General features: G+C 36.9%; 1 long non-coding RNA gene and 1 pseudogene across 1 annotated transcript in view; one reads left to right on the top strand and one right to left on the bottom strand.

The window, feature by feature from the left end:
- Positions 1–18,496, top strand: part of LOC118144279 (uncharacterized) — a 67,179-nt gene extending 48,683 nt beyond the window's left edge. The window contains exon 3 of the long non-coding RNA XR_004728919.3: positions 18,304–18,496. This is a non-coding gene — a long non-coding RNA (uncharacterized LOC118144279). The remainder of the gene's footprint in view (positions 1–18,303) is intronic.
- On the bottom strand, positions 11–1,509 carry LOC100398147 (quinone oxidoreductase-like; annotated as a pseudogene).
- Positions 18,497–18,729: the final 233 nt, after the last annotated feature.

Below are 18,729 nucleotides of genomic sequence, written 5' to 3'. Positions count from 1 at the left end.
TCTTCTGCCTCTGCTCTCCAAATAAAAATCTTATTTTTTCACATAAGAAACTCACTGAATTGAATGTTTATTAAAGAAAAGATAGGGTAAGTCCAACTGGGGGAAAGACAATACCTCTAATTACATAGGAAATCCATGAAATAATTAATCATCATAAGAGAATAATCATTTTTCCAGTAGCCCCACTGCCATGAATGATATTTCCATGAGCCTGAGCCACCTTCTCCAGTGGATATTGAGAACCTATTACAGGTTTCAACCAACCAATTTTCATTTCAGCTTGAAGGGCTGCTGCATATTGCTGAAATTCCTCCTTGGTTGTGGCAAAGAGAGTAACTCCAATTATACTCGACTCCTTTATCATGGTGTCCTGTGGGTTTATTTCAATAGTACCTCTGTTGCCAACAACTATCACTCATCCTCCTTGCGACAGAAGACTCAAATCTTTACTAAGATTTACATTCGCTAACATTTCAATAATTACATCAATTCCTTTCTCACCAACATATGTCTTAATTTTATCAATATAATTAACTTCTCTGTGATTGAGCACTTCATGGGCTCCATTTTGCAGAACAACCTTTTGTCCTTCCTCAGTACCGGCAGTGCCCAAAACCTTTAAGCCGTAAGCTCTAGCAATTTGGCATGCTGCTAATCCAACTCCTCCACTCGCCCCATTAATAGAATGGCTACTATTAAACAGTCAAAACACTAGCCCCAGAACACTTTCTCCAGCTTTCACACGGGCACTGTGGATCAGAGCTTGATAAGCAATAAAATATGGGATACCGATGGCGGCTCCTTGTTTAAAGTCTAGTTTTTCAGGCAGTTTGTAAACAGTATGGTCTGCTGCTATACCCAGGCTCAGAAAGGGCAAGAGCTATGCTGCAGGGTAGGTGACTTTGGAGGTGCACTTGGGGCCCAGGGCTTTGAGTGGTATGGGCGTGCCTGTCCCTCCAGATGGCCCTCTGTTTCTCCCTGTTGTCCCTGTCTGGCCCTCTGGGGCTGCTGTGCCTTCTGCTGTACACATTTATAAACAATGTGTATTTTATATAGACCTGCTTGCATTGGCTGATGCTCCTTTAATTCTCTGAGTTTGGTTCAGTCACTCTTGGGTTATTTTTGCTATGGCCTTAGCCTTTAAAAATATTTTAAAATAAACTTGATTTTTCTAGTGTGTTAAAAAAAAAAATACTCTGCATAGCCCCCAGAGATCGTGCTGCTAGTGAAAACTCTGTCACCTTTCTTGAAAGCAGATGCATTATCTCCAACAGCTTCTATCACCCCAGCCACATCTGAGCCAGGAGTATAGGGTAAGAGTGGTTTTCTACTATAAGTACCAGAGCGAATATATGTCTCCACGGGATTGACACCACATGCATGGACCTTGATTAGAACCTGATGGTCTTTAGGAATCGGTACTGCCACATCCAACTGCAGTTTCAGGACTTCTGGTCCACCAAATTAAAAAACTCTAACTGCTCTCATCAACTTCTGTCCGGTTGCCATGGTGATCCAAATCTAGAGTGGGAATTAAAATCTGCAAGGGCTTCTTCAGATTTTACAGGAGGCCTTCTATAAGAAACTTAAACAAAATTACAAGGAAAAAGTAAACAACCCCATTAAAAAGTGAACAAATGGCATGAAAAGACACTCTCAGGAAGATATATGTGCTACCAACAATAATATGAAAAAAGGCTCGACATCACTGATCATTACAGAAATGCAAACCAAAACCATAAGGAAATACCATCTCACACCAGTCGGAATGGCTACTATTAAACAGTAAAAAAATAACACATGCTGGCAAGGTTGCAAAGAAAAGAAAAGGCTTATACACCGTTGGTGGCAGTGTAAATTAGTTCAACCATTGTGGAAAGCAGTGTGAAGATTTTCCAGTGATCTACAGACAGAAATACCATTTGACCCAATCATCTCATTACTGGGTATATACCCAAAGGAAGCTAAAACATTCTATTATAAAAACATATGTACACATATTTTTATTGCAGCACTATTCACAATAGCAAAGACATGAAATCAGCCTAAATGTCCACCAATGACAGATCAAATAAAGAGAAATTGGTATATATGCACTATGGAATACTATACAGTCATAAAAAGGGAACAAGAACATATCCTTTGAAAGTACGGAGATGGAGCTGGAGGTCATTATCCTTTGCAAATTAACACGGGAACAGGAAACTAAATATGGCATGTTCTAACTTATAAATGAGAACTCAATAATCAGAATGCAGAGACACATTTTGAGGAACAACACCCAGGGTCCTTTTGGAGAGTAGAGGTTGGAAGGAGTGAGAAGATCAGGTAAAACAACTAATGGGTACTAGGCTTAATACCTGGGTGATGAAATAATTTGTACAATGAACCCCCACAACACAACTTTACCTATGTAATAAACGTGCACGTGTACACCTGAACTTATAAGTTAAAAAAATACAAATTAAATATTATAGCAAAGAGAACATTGTTAGGTAAAATGCTTTCAAATACATCATCAATTCTATGATTAAATGTATATTCATTGTTTAGTCTTTAATTTTTTTAATATAGCTACCGTATCCCTCTAGGTGCTGAATAAATTATGTCACTTAACAAAAACATACTGTCTGTTCATATAATTCACCAACTTATTAAAGGGTGGTTTAGTGGTTTTTTTCTTCTTGTAAATTTGTTTAAGTTTCTTATAAATGCTAGATATAAGACCTTTCTCTGATACATAGTTTGCGAAATTTTTCTCTCATTCTGTAAATTGTTTACTCTGTTGATAATTTCTTTTGCTGTGCAGAAGCTCTTAAATTTAATTAGATCCCATTTGTCAAATTTAGATTTGTTGCAATTTCTTTTGATGCCTTCATCATAAAAATTTTGCTCATCTATATATTCAGAATGGTATTGTCTAGGTGGCCTTTCAGGGTTTTTGTAGTTTGGGGTTTTATATTTAAGTCTTTAATTATGTAGACTTTATTTTTATATATGGTATAAAGAAGGGGTCTAGTTTCAGTCTTCTGCATGTGGCTAGCCAGCTATCCCAGCACATTTACTGTACAGGGGTCCTTTCCTCATTGCTTGTTTTGTCAGTTTTGGTTGTAGGTGTGTGGACTTTGGTAATGTATCACTGTGCTTCAAAAACAAATTTAAAAAACCACTAAACAAATAGAAAAGCTGTTGTTTTGAATAATTTTTACGATAAATTCAATGAAAAGCACATCAATATAAGCAAGATCTTATCTCATATGTATGAGGTTGGTATGTCAAAAACCCTTCATAATTTTAAGATATAAGTCACTATTTTTCATTTTTATATACCAATTATTATCTCTCAAAGCACCCCCATTCCAATTGGAGATAATTGCTTCATTTAGCCTAGAAATTTTTGTAATTTTATTAAATTTCAGTCAAATGGACCCAAATAAATTTACTTGTGTTACTTATTTTTGATTAAATTTTAATAGATCTGAAACCAAATTTAACATTATGTAATTTTTCTATGGTCTTTCATATAATAGCTAGTTTATATTTGTATTTATTCAGGTCTAATGCAGTACATAGCAAAAATAAGCATTAGGTATATGGTTATTTAAGCCTATATATTTTCTGAAAAATTATAATCTAACATTTCAAGTAATCTACAATTAATAACAGAAACTGTAGTGATGGTCAAATTCATGCATATAATTTTGAAAGTAAAATGAATTTTAAAACGTGTTATAATTTTATAAAGAGAAAGCATAGCATAGACACAAAAACTTCAGAACTGTCATATGATTTGTTCAAACTGTATCTTAAATTTTTTGCTGAGACTAAGCAGACTTCCTCTTCATCCATTTCGTAAACGTGCTTATTGACTTTCCAGACAAATCACAAGTTTTTCAAGCACAGTGATTAATTAAAATAATCTTGCCTTGTGTAAATCTGAAATTAACTTTGTAATGTATAAACAGTGAAAAAAATCTGAAGGAAACTATGTTTATTTCAGTTTATGACTAGTGACCTAGTTCTCTTCACAATATGTCAATATTTCAAAGAGAAGAAGAAATCATTTTTAAAAAATTTCTTGTGAAAGTTGAAATGGAGAAAAAATTAGAGACTTTCAGAATTAATTAATTCTGAAGTGCATTACTAATTCATCTAAGCTCAATTTATATTTTACCCATTATTATGAATAAACTATTTTATATAAAGATGAGTTTTACTTTAAGAAATATTTCTTGAATTGTTCTTGTTACCGTCTTCTGAAGTTTTCGTTTTCTCTATTCTCTTTTTTACTCCAATTGCTTAAGTTGGATTTGGGGATCCTGGATTTCTTATCTTATCTTCTCTAGTCTGTTAACTTATCTGTTAACTTATCTTCTCTAGTCTGTTCTGGCTTAATTTTTAGGCTTTCTTTTTAGTTTACATTTTCTTCAATTCCCTGAATGTTGTATAGCTTCTCTAGTGTCAGTTTTTTTTTAAATAATTTATTTTCATGTTATAGCTCTCTGTCAAGTTTTTCAGAAATTATTAATTGTACTTTGGGAGGCTGAGACAGGTGGATCACGAAGTCGAGAGATCAAGACCAACCTGGTCAATAAGGTGAAACCCCATCTCTACTAAAAATACAAAAAATTAGCTGGGCATGGTGGCACGTGCCTGTAATCCCAGCTACTCGAGAGGCTGAGGCAGGAGAATTGCCTGAATCCAGGAGGCGGAGGTTGCGGTGAGCCGAGATCGCACCATTGCACTCCAGCCTGGGTAACAAGAGTGAAACTCTGTCTCAAAAAAAAAAAAAAGAAATTATTAATTGTTTTATATTTAAAAATCAAGCTTGACCAGGCACAGCGATTCACACCTATAATCCTAGCACTTTGGGAGGCTGAGGTGGAAGAACCACCTGAGGTCAGAAGTTTGACAACAACTTGCCCAACTGGCAAAACCTCATCACTACTAAAAATACAAAAATCAGAAATGGCGCGGTGGCTCACACCTGTAATTCCAGCACTTTGGGAGGCCGAAGCGGGCAGATCATGAGGCCAGGAGTTCAAGACCAGCCTGGCCAACATAGTGAAACCCATCTCTACTAAAAATACATAAATTATCCAGCATGGTGGCGTGTGCCTGTAGTCCTAGTTACTCTGGAGGCTGAGGTGGGAGAATCACTTGAACCCGGAAGGTGAGGTTGCAGTGAGCAGAGATTGTGCCATGCTCTCCAGCCTGGGTGACACAGCAAGACTTCATCTCAAAGAAAAAAAAAGCAAAAGAGAGAACTCTGTGTTCTTCATTCTTGAGTACATACTTCCACCTGTTATACTTCATTCTAGGATAAGTTGGTGAAGAGTCTTTCATCATATTGAGCTTTCTCAAATATCAAGTTCAGATGCTTCATCCTGGGCTATAATTCCACCCTTGTCCTTCCCAATCATGTAATCTCAATTATTTGTATGTATTTATCTAAGAGGTAGAAGCTTGTCTTCTATTCTTCCTATGTGCACAAATGTTGGGGTGGAGCTGACAGGTCTTCTGCCTTTTATATCATAGCCTCTAGCTCTTAGTTAAGAAATCCTATAAAAGCCAAAACTGATAAATAACGCTTTTCTCTTCATCTTCTCACATCAACTCTTTCAGAGCGTGTCCTAGCCTGTGGCTTCCAGTGACTTGTTTTATCAGCCAACACAATCGGTCCTTCTTCTTCCAGATATTTGCTACAACTGTCTTTTTACTAATGGCCCCCCATTGGTGTTGTGTTTATTGATATGAGTTTATATGTCTTTCACAACAATTTTAATTAGGAAAGCAAATAAATTCAGTTCAAAATATTGAGCCAGAATCCCTAATTACCTATTTAACATTTGTTATTTTGATTAGTTTGAATTTTTGGCAAGAGATGCTATCTTACTCATCTTTTCATTCTTATTATAGTACTTGGACTGTGTTCAGCTGAGCTGGGACTCAGTGATGTTCACTTGATGAATTAATGTTTCTCTACAAAATGACCGTCAATCGACACTTACCGTCCTTCAGATAGTGAAGGGATGAAATTCTATATTTATAGCTGTGTTTTATGCATTCTTGTTCTTCATTCCCTAAGAGAAGGCCTAAGAAAATGCCTCTGTACTTCTACCAGTTAATCTGAATTTTGGTAAAGCAAATATCCCACTATGGACTTTGACAAGAGAGTAGATTATAAACATGAAAATGAAAGTATTTTTAATGTGATTGACTTAGTAAATGCTTCCAAATTGAATATATATTAATATATCTTTGATCAATAATTCTAATAGCTTGGGTATGAAAACATCCTTTTAAGAAATTTAGAAGGAACTAGGGAATTGTGGATAAAAATAAACAGGTCAAATTTAAATTTGAGGCAAATACTATCATTTAGTACAACTTTTATTTGTGATTTAATAAATAGACTAGTATATTTTTGTTTATCCTAAATTCAAAAAATAAAAAAAGTAGTGAATTAATTAAGCCATTTTCTTTTAAAACATTTTTGAAAATTGGGAATTTTATTGAGCATGATTTATGGTGATCAAATATTTCAGAAGGAAAGATAAGTGTATTAATATTCTAAAGAAAAGTAATGTCCAATTATAACAAGGACAACCCAGCATCTGCTATTTAGAAAAGGTAATTTTTGTAAATCTAAAATGGTCATAGAAAAATACATTTTATAAAGTATTGACTATGATTAAACCGGATTTCTGAACTGCAAAGTTGGGCAACATACCCTGAGTAAAATTTGAAATTATTTAAAGTAAGATTGATAAGCAAGTTTAAAATAAAACAAATCTTAAGAACAGTTTTTATGCAACATTTTTATGTTATAAAAATTATGATTTTGCTTTTATTTTTAAACATTTTTTTCACTAGTAAATTCTTAATTGGCCACATTTTTATAAAAGCTTTGTACACACTGTGCTCAAATGATACCTGTTTTAAAAGTTGTTTCTCATGTCACTGCTTTCTCTTCTCATAAGCCTTAACACATCCTCTATTAAACTCCTTTCAGTTTGTTAGAAAGCCAAAACTCTTAATCTGGGTTGCTTGAGAGGGATCAGCTAGCACAACTATTTCAGCAGCATCAGATATTTGTGACCAAACTAAATAATAGCATTTAATATAAAATATTCAACAGTGTTCATATCCAGGAGTGTTTAGAATAAACTTTTTCAATGATTTTCTTTCAATTATATTGTTATATTTAGCATCGTTGATTAATAAAAGAAATATTGCTTTTGGAAACAGATGGCCCTAGGTTTCAACTCTGGCTCCACAATTTCTGTCGTCTTGAAAAATTTACTTAACAGCTCTTAATTTCAGTTTCTACATCTGTAAAGGGCTTGCATGGGGATTGAATAATATGAGAATAGCATAGTATTTGGCATAATAGATTCATAATATATGTTAGTTTTATCTATTCTACCTAAGGACAGTATCATGAAGAAACAAACTGGAATGCCAACTTTAAAAATTCATCATTTCAGCTTATGTAAGAAGTTTTTCTTGGGGGCAAGGGGAGGGAGAGCATTAGGACAAATACCTATGCATGTGGGACTTAAAATCTACATGATGGATTGATGGGTGCAGCAAACCACCATGGCAAATGTATAGCTGTGTAACAAACCTGCAAGTTCTGCACATGTATCCCAGAACCTAAAGTAAAATTTAAATAAAAAAATATAAATTAAAAAAGAAGAGTTTCCCATCAAAAGGCATTTTGTAATGCAAAAAATCGTAACACACTTGCCACTTAAAACTTTTATACTTCATTTACCATAACTGAGGTACGTTTTGCCTCAAGACAGACTGAAGTTTCTTTGGTGTGGGAAAATAATACTTAACATGATGAAACATGAAGTTATCTAGATTGTTGAATTAGCTCTCAAGAAACTAGTCATTTAGAATTTTTGAAGAAATTGGTTTAGTCTAGCTTCATAATCAATAATATATGATAAGCAAAAGTTGCTTTGCATTAAAAAGAATTAAATTTGATTGTAAAACAAAAAACTGGCTATAGAAGCAACTCATGATTGCAGCTCTCAGTGAAGACACAGAGGGTGAGTTCACGCCGCATTTCTAGACGGATCTTTGTTGCCCACAGAACGGGGAAATTCCCAGGTGTAGGAGAGACACGGGACACCAGTGCAGCTGTCTTGGCTGATGTGGCCTTTTCGGCCAGCGCCGCAGCGCAGCGGCACGCCGCACAAAACGCACTGGTCTGGGTGCCCTGTTAAACCAGCAGTTTGAGATTTGGGAGGGAAGATTAGCATATTCATCTGATTAAATGGGACGTGGACAGTGAGGCAGGCCAGGAGAATCCCAGGAAGCTAACTGTGAGCCGGCACAGTGGGTTGCTGCATGGGAAATCACACAGATCCCAGTGCCCTTTCAGCAGGCAACTGAAACACCTGGGAGAGAGTCAACCATTCAACTTAAAAAACAACAAAAGGGCTCTGAGGCAGGGAGCCAGGTGATCAGGCTCAATGGGTCCCACCCCCACAGGGACAAACAAAACGGCAATTCGAAATGCTCAGGGTTGAGAGTTTTACAGCAGGCACAGCTGAACCCAGGACTGTGCAGCTCCGTGGGGGAGGGGTGTCAGCCATTACCAAGACATTCTGCCCCTACTGAGGTACTCTCCCATTGCTGATGCAGCCTGCCATTGCCGAGGCAACCCACCAAGACAGAGAGACTCCACCAACAAGGGAGAGCCCACGACAGCAGGGCGGAGCCCACATCAGCAGGGCGGAGCCCACAGCAGTAGGGCAGACCCCACGGCAGCAGGGTGGAGCCTCGGCAGGCAAATAGTGACTAAACTGCCTCCTAGCTGGGCAAGACAGTGCAACAGATACTCATAAATAAAGCCCTAACTCCCTGGGACAGAGCATCTGAGGGGAAAAAGGGGGTTTTATGAGTTCTGCTGTAACAGACTTAAACGTACTTGCCTAGCAGCCCTAAATGAACAATGGAGCTCACAGCTCAGCACTTGAGCTCCTATAAAGTACAGAACGCCTCCTAAAGCAGCTCCCTGACCTCTGTATACCCAAAGAGTCATCTCAAAAAGGACTGATCAGACTGACATTTGGCGGGCATCATTCTAAGACAAAGATAGCAGAAGAAGAAACTGTTCCGCAGCTTTTACAGGTGTACCCCAGGCAAGCAGGGCCTGGAGTGGACCTCAGCAGTCTTACAGTAGAGGAGCTAGACCGTTAGAAGGAAAACTAAGAAACAGGAATACTTCATCATCAACAATCTGGGCCTCCACTCAGAGACCCAATCGAAAACTCATCAGCTACTCAGACGACAGGTGGGTAAACCCACAAAGATGGGGAAAAAGCGCAAAAAGGAGGAAAACACCAGAAACCAGAACACCTTACCTCCTACAAAGGACCAAAACTCCTCACCAGCAAGGGAACAAAGCTGGACGGAGAATGAGTGTGATGAAATAACGGAATCAGACTTCAGAAGGTGGGTAATGAGAAACTTCTGTGAGCTAAAAGAACATGTTCTAAATCAATGCAAAGAAACCAAGAACCTTGAAAAAAAGATTTGAAAAAAGATTGAGGAAATGATAACAAAAATGGACAACTTAGGAATATGTATGAATTGAAGGAGCTGAAAAACACAACACAAGAACTTCGTGAAGCATGCACAAGTTTCAACAGCCGAATTGACCAAGCAGAAGAAAGAATATCAGAAGTCGAAGACCAACTCAATGAAATAAATTGAGAAGCCAAGATTAGAGAAAAAAGCGCAAAAAGGATTGAACAAAGTCTCCAAGAAATGTGGGACTATGTGAAGAGACCTAACCTAAGTTTTATAGGTGTACCAGAATGTGATGAAGAGAATGAATCCAACCTGGAAAATACTCTTCAGGATATTATCCAGGAAAATTTCCCCAACCTAGCAAAACAGGCCAATATCCAAGTCCAGGAAATACAGAGAACACCACAAAGATATTCCTCAAGAAGAGCAACCCCAAGGCACATAATCATCAGATTCACCAGGGTTGAAATGAAGGAGAAATACTAAGGGCAGCCAGAGAGAAAGGTCGGGTTACCCACAAAGTGAAACCCATCAGACTCACAGCAGATCTCGCCGCAGAAACCCTAAAAGCCAGAAGAGAGAGGGGGCCAATATTCAACATCCTTAAAGAAAAGAACTTTCAACCCAGAATTTCATATCGAGCCAAACTGAGCTTCAGAAGTGAAGGAAAAATAAAATCTTTGCGAACAAGCAAGTACTCAGAGATTATTGTCACCACTAGACCTGCTTTAAAAGAGCTTCTGAAAGAGGCACTACACATAGAAAGAAGCAACCAGCACCAGCCATTCCAAAAACATACCAAATGCTAAAAAGCATCAACAAAATGAAGAATCTCCATCAACTAATGGGCAAAGCAGCCAGCTAGCATCAAAATGGCAGTATCAAATTCACACATAACAATATTAACCCTAAATGTAAATGGACTAAATGCACCAATCAAAAGACACAGACTGGCAAATTGGATAAAAAGCCAAATCCCATCGGTGTTCTGTAGCCAGAAAACCCATCTCACATACAAGAATACAAAAAGGCTCAAAATAAAGGGATGGAGTAAGATTTACCAAGAAAATGGAGAGCAAAAAAAAGCAGGAGTTGTAATTCTCATCTCTGATAAAATAGACTTTAAAGCAACAAAGATCAAAAGAGACAAAGAAGGCCATTACATAATGGTAAAAGGATCAATAAAACAAGAAGAGCTAACAATCCTAAATATATATGGACCCAATACAGGAGCACCCAGATATATTAGGCAAGTTGTTAATGACTTACAAAGAGACTTAGACTCCCACACAATAATAATGGGAGACTTTAACACTCCACTGTCAATATTAGACAGATTAACCAGAGAGAAAATTAACAAGGATACCCAGGGCTTGAACTCATACCTGGAACAAGCAAACCTGATAGACATTTACAGAACTCTCCACCCCAAATCCACAGATTATACATTCTTCTCAGCACCACATCACACCTGCTCTAAAATTGACCACATAATTGGAAGTAAAGCACTCCTCAGCAAATGCAAAACAACTGAAATCATAACACACAGTCTCTCAAACCATAGTGTAATCAAGTTAGAACTCAGAGTCCAGAAATTAACTCAGAACTGCACAGCTTCATGGAAACTGAACAACTGGCTCCTGAATGTTGATTGGATATACAATGAAATGAAGACAGAAATAAAGAACTTTTTCGAAACCAATGAGAACAAAGACACAACATACCAGAATCTCAGGGACACATTTAAAGCAGTATCTAGAAGAAAATATATAGCAATAAGTGCCAATATGAGAAGAGTGGAGAGATCCAAAATTGACACCCTATCATCAAAATTGAAAGAGTAAGAGGAGCAAGATAAAAAAATTCAAAACCTAGCAGAAGACAAGAAATAACTAAGATCAGAGCTGAACTGAAGGAGAGAGAGACACGAAAAACCCTTCAAAAAATCAATAAATCCAAGAGCTGGTTTTTTGAAAAGATCAACAAAATAGACAGACCACTAGCCAGATTGATTAAAAAGAAAAGAGAGAACAACCAAATAGATGCAATAAAAAATGACAAAGGGGAAATCACCACAGATTTCACAGAAATTCAAACCATCATCAGAGAATATTACAAACAACTCTATGCGCGTAAACTAGTAAACCTGGAAGAAATGGAAAATTCCTGGACTCCTGTGTCCTCCCAAGCCTAAACCAGGAGGAAGCTGAAACTATGAATAGACCAATAACAAGGTCAGAAGTCGAGGCAGCAATTAAGAGCCTACCACACAAAAAAAGCCCAGGTCCAGATGGGCTCACAGCTGAATTCTACCAGACACACAAAGAGGAGCTGGTACCATTCCTTCTGAAACTATTCCAAATAATCCAAAAAGAGGGAAGCCTTCCCAAATCATTTTATGAGACCAATATCATCCTGATACCAAAACCCGGCAGAGACTCAACAAGAAAAGAAAACTTCCGGCCAATATCCATGATGAACATAGATGCAAAAATCTTCAATAAAATATTGGCAAGCCGATTGCAACAGCAAATCAAAAAACTTATCCATCATGATCAAGTAGGATTCATCCCGGGGATGCAAGGCTGGTTCAACATACGCAAGTCTATAAACATAATTCACCACATGAACAGAACCAAAAACAAAAACCACATGGTTATCTCAATTGACGCAGAGAAGGCTTTGACAAAATTCAACAGCCCGTTATGCTAAAAACCCTCAATAAACTCGGTATCGATGGAACGTATCTCAAAGTAATAAAAGCTATTTATGACAAGCCAACAGCCAATATCATACTGAATGGGCAAAAACTGGAAGCATTCCCTTTGAAATCCGGCACTAGACTAGGATGCCCTCTTTCACCACTCCTGCTCAATATAGTACTGGAAGTTCTAGCCAGAGCAATCAGGCAAGGAAAAGAAATAAAGGGTATTCATAGGAAAGGTGGAAGCCAAATTGTCTATTTGCAGACGACATGATAGTATACCTATCTAGAAGACCCCATTGCCCCAGCCCAAAAACTCCTGAAACTGATAAGCAACTTCAGCAAAGTCTCAGGATATAAAATTAATGTGCAAAAATCCCAAGCATTCCTTTACACCAATAACAGACTTAAAGAAAGCCAAATCAAAAATGAACTGCCATTCACAATTGCTACAAAAAGAATAAAATACCTAGGAATACAACTCACAAGGAATGTAAGGGACCTCTTCAAGGAAAACCACAAACCACTGCTCAACAAAATAAGAGAGGACACAAACAGATGAAGAAACATTCCATGTTCATGGTTAGGAAAAATTAATATCATGAATATGGCTATACTGCCCAAAGTAATTTACAGAATCAATGTTATCCCCATCAAGCTACCATTGACTTTCTTCACAGAACTGGAAAAAACCACCATGAACTTCATAGGGAACCAAAAGAGAGCCCACATAGCCAAGTCAATTCTAAGCAAAAAGAACACAGCGTGGGGCATCACACTACTGGATTTCAAACTATACTACAAGGCTACAGTAATCAAAACAGCATGGTACTGGTACCAAAACAGAGACATCGACCAATGGAACAAAACAGAGGCATCGGAGGCAACACAACATATCTACAACTATACAATCTTTGATAAACCTGACAAAAACAAACAATGGGGAAAGGATTCCCTGTTTAACAAATGGTGTTGGGAAAACTGGCTAGCCATGTGCAGAAAGTAGAAACTGGACCCCTTCCTGACACCTTACACTAAAATTAACTCCAGATGGATTAAAGACTTAAACATAAGACCTGGCACGATAAAAACCCTAGAAGGAAATCTAGGCAAAACCATCCAGGACATAGGAGTAGGCAAGGACTTCATGAACAAAACACCAAAAGCATTGGCAACAAAAGCCAAAATAGACAAATGGGACCTAATGAAACTCCACAGCTTCTGCACGGCAAAAGAAACAGTCACTAGAGTGAATTGGCAACCAACAGAATGGGAAAACATTTTTGCAGTTTACCCATCTGACAAAGGGCTGATATCCAGAATTTACAAAGAACTCAAACGGATTTACAGGAAAAAAACAAACAAGCCCATTCAAAATTGGGCAAAGGATATGAACAGACACTTTACAAAAGAAGACATATATGAGGCCAACAATCATACGAAAAAATGCTCATCATCACTGGTCATCAGAGAGATGCAAATCAAAACCACAATGAGATACCATCTCACGCCAGTTAGAATGGCAATCATTAAAAAATCTGGAGACAACAGATGCTGGAGAGGATGTGGAGAAAAAGGAACACTTTTACACTGTTGGTGGGAGTGTAAATTAGTTCAACCATTGTGGAAGACAGTGTGGCGATTCCTCAAGACCTTAGAAATAGAAATTCCATTTGACCCAGCAATCCCATTACTGGGTATATATGCAAAGGACTATAAATCGTTCTACTATAAGGACACATGCACACGAATGTTCATTGCAGCACTGTTTACAATAGCAAAGACCTGGAACCAACCCAAATGCCCATCGATGATAGGCTGGACTGGGAAAACGTGGCACATATACACCATGGAATATTATGCAGCAATCAAAAACAATGAGCTCGTGTCCTTTGTAGGGACATGGATGAATCTGGAGAACATCATCCTCAGAAAACTGACACAAGAACAGAAAATGAAATACCGCACATTCTCACTCATAGGCGGGTGATAAAAATTGAGCACACATGAACACAGCGAAGGGAGTACTACACACTGGGATAGCCTGGGGATAGTAGAACGTCTTAAGACCTGATGAGGAGACTCACTGAGCTCATAATATGGCATGGTTGGGTCCCCACCAAATCTCACTGTGAATTGCAGCTCCCATTATTCTCTCATATTGTAGGAGGGGCACAGTGGGAGATAATTGAATCATGGGGGTAGTTCCCCCATACTGTTTTTGTAGTAGTGAATACGCCACACAAGATCTGATGGTTTTATGAGAGGAAACTCCTTTCTCTTGGCTCTCCTTCTTCTCTTGACTGCTGCCATGTGAGATGTGCCTTTCATCTTTCATCATGATTGTAAGACCTCCCCAGACACATGGAATTATGAGTCCATTAAACCTCTTACTTTTGTAAATTGCCCAGTCTTAATCAGCAATATGAAAATGAACTAATATAGCCCAGTAGAGTCATGAACAGTGAGAGCTGTCCTGCAGCATTTTGTGCATAAAATAAATGCTTAATTTTATAAATTCAAGCTTAGGGTTGTTTATTACAAAACAAAACTTATCCAGTGTAATTATTATATAGAGTGTTTGTATTAACACTCTTTGTAGACTTATCTTTCTGTAGGTTCATTATTCCATTCTAATAAATATTGGAATATTCATGGGATACAGGTACATTCAAATATCAGAATTGGCATTTTAAAGGTATTCATATTTTAAAAATATTTAGTTTGAATTTCAAAGTTTTTTCTGAAGTTACACTTATCCTGTTACTCCATATATACAGAGAGAGCAAGATATATAATAAAAGGATAAATACATATATCCACATACATATGGATAAGAGGATAACTATGTATCTATGGATATAGATATAAGAGGATATATACTTATCCTTTTATCCATATATGTGTGTGTATATATACATATATATGTGCATGTTTGTGTATATTTATTTATTTATATATTCATTCTTTTGGATCACAGTAGTAAAAGAGAGTGGGGTATTAAATCCATGTATATAACATGGTTTTTCTACTTACAATGGCATCTTAAATAAAAGTTACAAAATATTACCTGGAATGTTTTATAAAAAATTTTAACTTTTTTCTAATTAGGCATTTAAATATTTCTTTTCAAAACACTGTACACTGTATAGTTTGGAATACTCCTTGGAAAATATATTTGACACAGATGACAGATTTTATTGTTTCATTGCTATAATTCATTCACAGATTGGTGGACCCCAAAGTATTTAGAGAATATAAAAATATCCTTGCTATCCTTGCATGAAATAATTTAAACATGTATCACATTCTTAGCATGAAGGAATATAATTGCATACTCTGTTCACCAGAGGACCTATTATTTGTTAGACATTCCATGAATATCAGTTGAGTGTTAATTGGAGCACCAGGAGCAGTATACCACTAGTAGGTTTTATTAAGTCTTTACCTGTGTAAAGTTTAAATATAGGTAATTCTCTTTTAAATATACCTTAAGCACTGGGTATAGTGTAAACAGAGTAAGAAGTTATTTAACGGTAGAACCTAGCAAAGCTGCTAAGTTAGGTCTACATGGTCTTATGCTTGCTCTCAATCCAAATTATTAAGTGACAGGAGAGAAACCAATAAAGGAGACATTAAATGATCATTATTTGTCAGCCAGTGTGCCAAATGCTTTACCAATATTTTTATAACATCTGTTAATTGTTTCCCTCTATAGATTCTCTCTCCTTTTAGAAAGGTCATTTTTTTACCCTCAAGGGTTTAACTATAGATGAAAATTCATCACTTTATTAATAAATATATTTATTACAGCTAGATATGAACATTTTGGTAAGTGATGTTCACAATTTCCACTTTTCTTTTTGCACAAGAAAACCACTTTTCTTATACTTCTCTTCCATTCTTTCCAAGTGCTGAAGCCAGATCATAGTTTTGTAAGGGCAATGACCACGTAAGTGACAACAACAGAGGATGACAAAAAATGAAACAAAACTAAACTAAACAAACAAACAAAAGAGAAAAAAAAACTGGAACCCTGAATGGTTCTATATAAAAGACTACAGATTCTCTCAATCACTTACTTATTTCTGCTCAGCTGAGACAAAAATAAATCTTAACCTAGTTTAAATGACTATTTTCAGACCTCTTTTCAGTGATATATACGCTGAAAACACTGAGGAAGCTTAGTCATCTTTCTCTCTCTTACACACACACACACACACACACACACACACCTCTGAACTACATGGTGCTGGCTTAAAACTTGAGAGGCAGATAGTCTGGCAGGCTGAGAAGCTAGTGATCCTCATTATGCTCTTGCAAATTATTTGGTTAAATTATTGTGTGATAACCTCGAAGGCAGACAACATGCTCACCAAGACTATAGTAACAGGAAAAATGGATGAGAATTCAATAATTTGGGGTCTCTAAGAGGCTTAGAAAAGCTACTCAATTATAAAAAGCAGGAGATATTCTTGTTCAGAGATTTTCTCTGAGGCATCTCATTAGGTATTTCAGCCAGATATTATTATTCAGATCCATGGTAAAAATTCATTAAAGAGAGATGTTTAGGGTGGCGTATTGCTTTGTGTGTCTTCATTACAACCAGTAGGCAACAGATGACTCACACACAGAAGCCAGTAAACAAAAAAGAACTCACAAGCTTAACTATGACGTAAAAAAGAGATCTTTAGGTTTGGTTACTCAAAAGTGGAATTTTCTGGAAGCAATTACACTAGAAACCCACTGCATAATTTTCTTGCCAGAGAACCAAGCCTAAATTACAATATTACCTGTGATGGTTTTATTTCTGTAAAAGCTCCTGGATTCCCAAACCTGCTGTAGCAGTAAGTAGATTCTAAAAGCTCATCACGCCCTGGAGAAGGCACATGTTCCAGTATACATTTCAATGTGGTTATGAAGAAAAAGTATGTATCAGTCAATGTAGACTGTGTTTTGATATATTATAAATATCTATGTGGCATAGACTTTAGAAAGGTTTATTTCTGGAGCCTACAATGTCTGATGTGAGTTCAAGCCTCTTTACTGGGCTGATAGTCTGTATAATTTAGCATTGTACCTTTATACCCCCATATTAACATACATTTACACTATCACAGAGATGCTTTCCTATATGTTATTGGCCAACACAAGTAATATAGCCATAGTTAACTTTAAGATGGCATATGAGATCAACTCATTCCTATCCTTGTAAGTGGGGAGCAACATGCTGGTATTGAACATGAATACTATGTACCTTAAATCACTAAGAAACTACATCTCCAAGAGCAAAACACAAAAACATAAATAACAAGGTACAGAAAAGCAACTTCCAGAGACAAGTACAAGGTACAACCAGGTGCACTTACCAAATAACTTAGTTTACAGACAGAAAACACACACACAGAGAGAGAGAGAGAGAGAGAGAGAGAGAGAGGGAGGGAGAGAGAGAAAATAATAATAATATATAAACAGACAGGGGAAGTCAGGGAGGGATCACATGGGGAGAAATGCCAGATGTGGGTGATGGGGGGATGGAGGCAGCAAACCACATTGCCATGTGTGTACCTATGCAACAATCCTGCATGATCTGCACATGTAGCCCAGAACCTAAAGCACAAAAAAATAAAAGAAAGAAAAGAAACAGAAAAGGATTTACCTTGATTCCTGCCTATTAGAAATTGATAACTGGACATGTTTGAATTCTTCCTTTTTCCAATTGATAGTTTTCATTGTATTTAACAAATATGCAATTCCACCATTGTATGTTCAATGTGAGCAGATAATTTATTTTTTATGTATATATCAGTTTTTCAGGATTACAAACTAATTAAATGGAAGAAATATTGCATTACTCAGAGATACTAGGTTTTGAACTCGTTGAAGTAATTGCTTAGAAAGTTGGATTTTCTTCATTGTAGAGAAAGTCAATGTGTTTTATGTAAGAGAAGACTGATCTGTATGGATCTTGTTGGAACAGAATTGCAGATGATTAGGGACAGTTAAATGTCTCTAAAATTTATTATATGTGTCATCTTTTTTGACAGAGCCCCTATGGTTTTAATTGGGCATATGACCATCTATATCATTTTGGGTCCTCTGGAAAGCAAATGCCAAGGTAGAATTCCATGTAAGAGAGATTTCACTTCCAGACCAAGAGGAAAAATATCAGTAGTTGACAAGGATCACTTTCTGATCCTGATACAGTGTAATATCTGTGAAAGGACAAATGGAGGTAAGTTGATTGGATAATAAGAGTCTTGGGATTTGGTATAGCTTTAAGAAAATATATGCCAAACTGATAAGCAGTTCCAGAAAAAAAAAAAGCAGGAAAAAAAGAAAAAGAAAAAAAAATGCCTATTAGAGAAGCTGCAAGTTAGGCAGAAATGATTTAGCATGCTAATAAACTCATTGGATAGCTTGGTACAGGCCAAGGAGAGCATGACCTTGACTGAAATGCTTCAGTGAATTAA

Source organism: Callithrix jacchus, chromosome 9 (genome assembly GCF_049354715.1).
Source record: "Callithrix jacchus isolate 240 chromosome 9, calJac240_pri, whole genome shotgun sequence".
NCBI lineage: Eukaryota > Metazoa > Chordata > Mammalia > Primates > Cebidae > Callithrix > Callithrix jacchus.
This window is presented reverse-complemented; position numbering and strand designations above follow the sequence as displayed.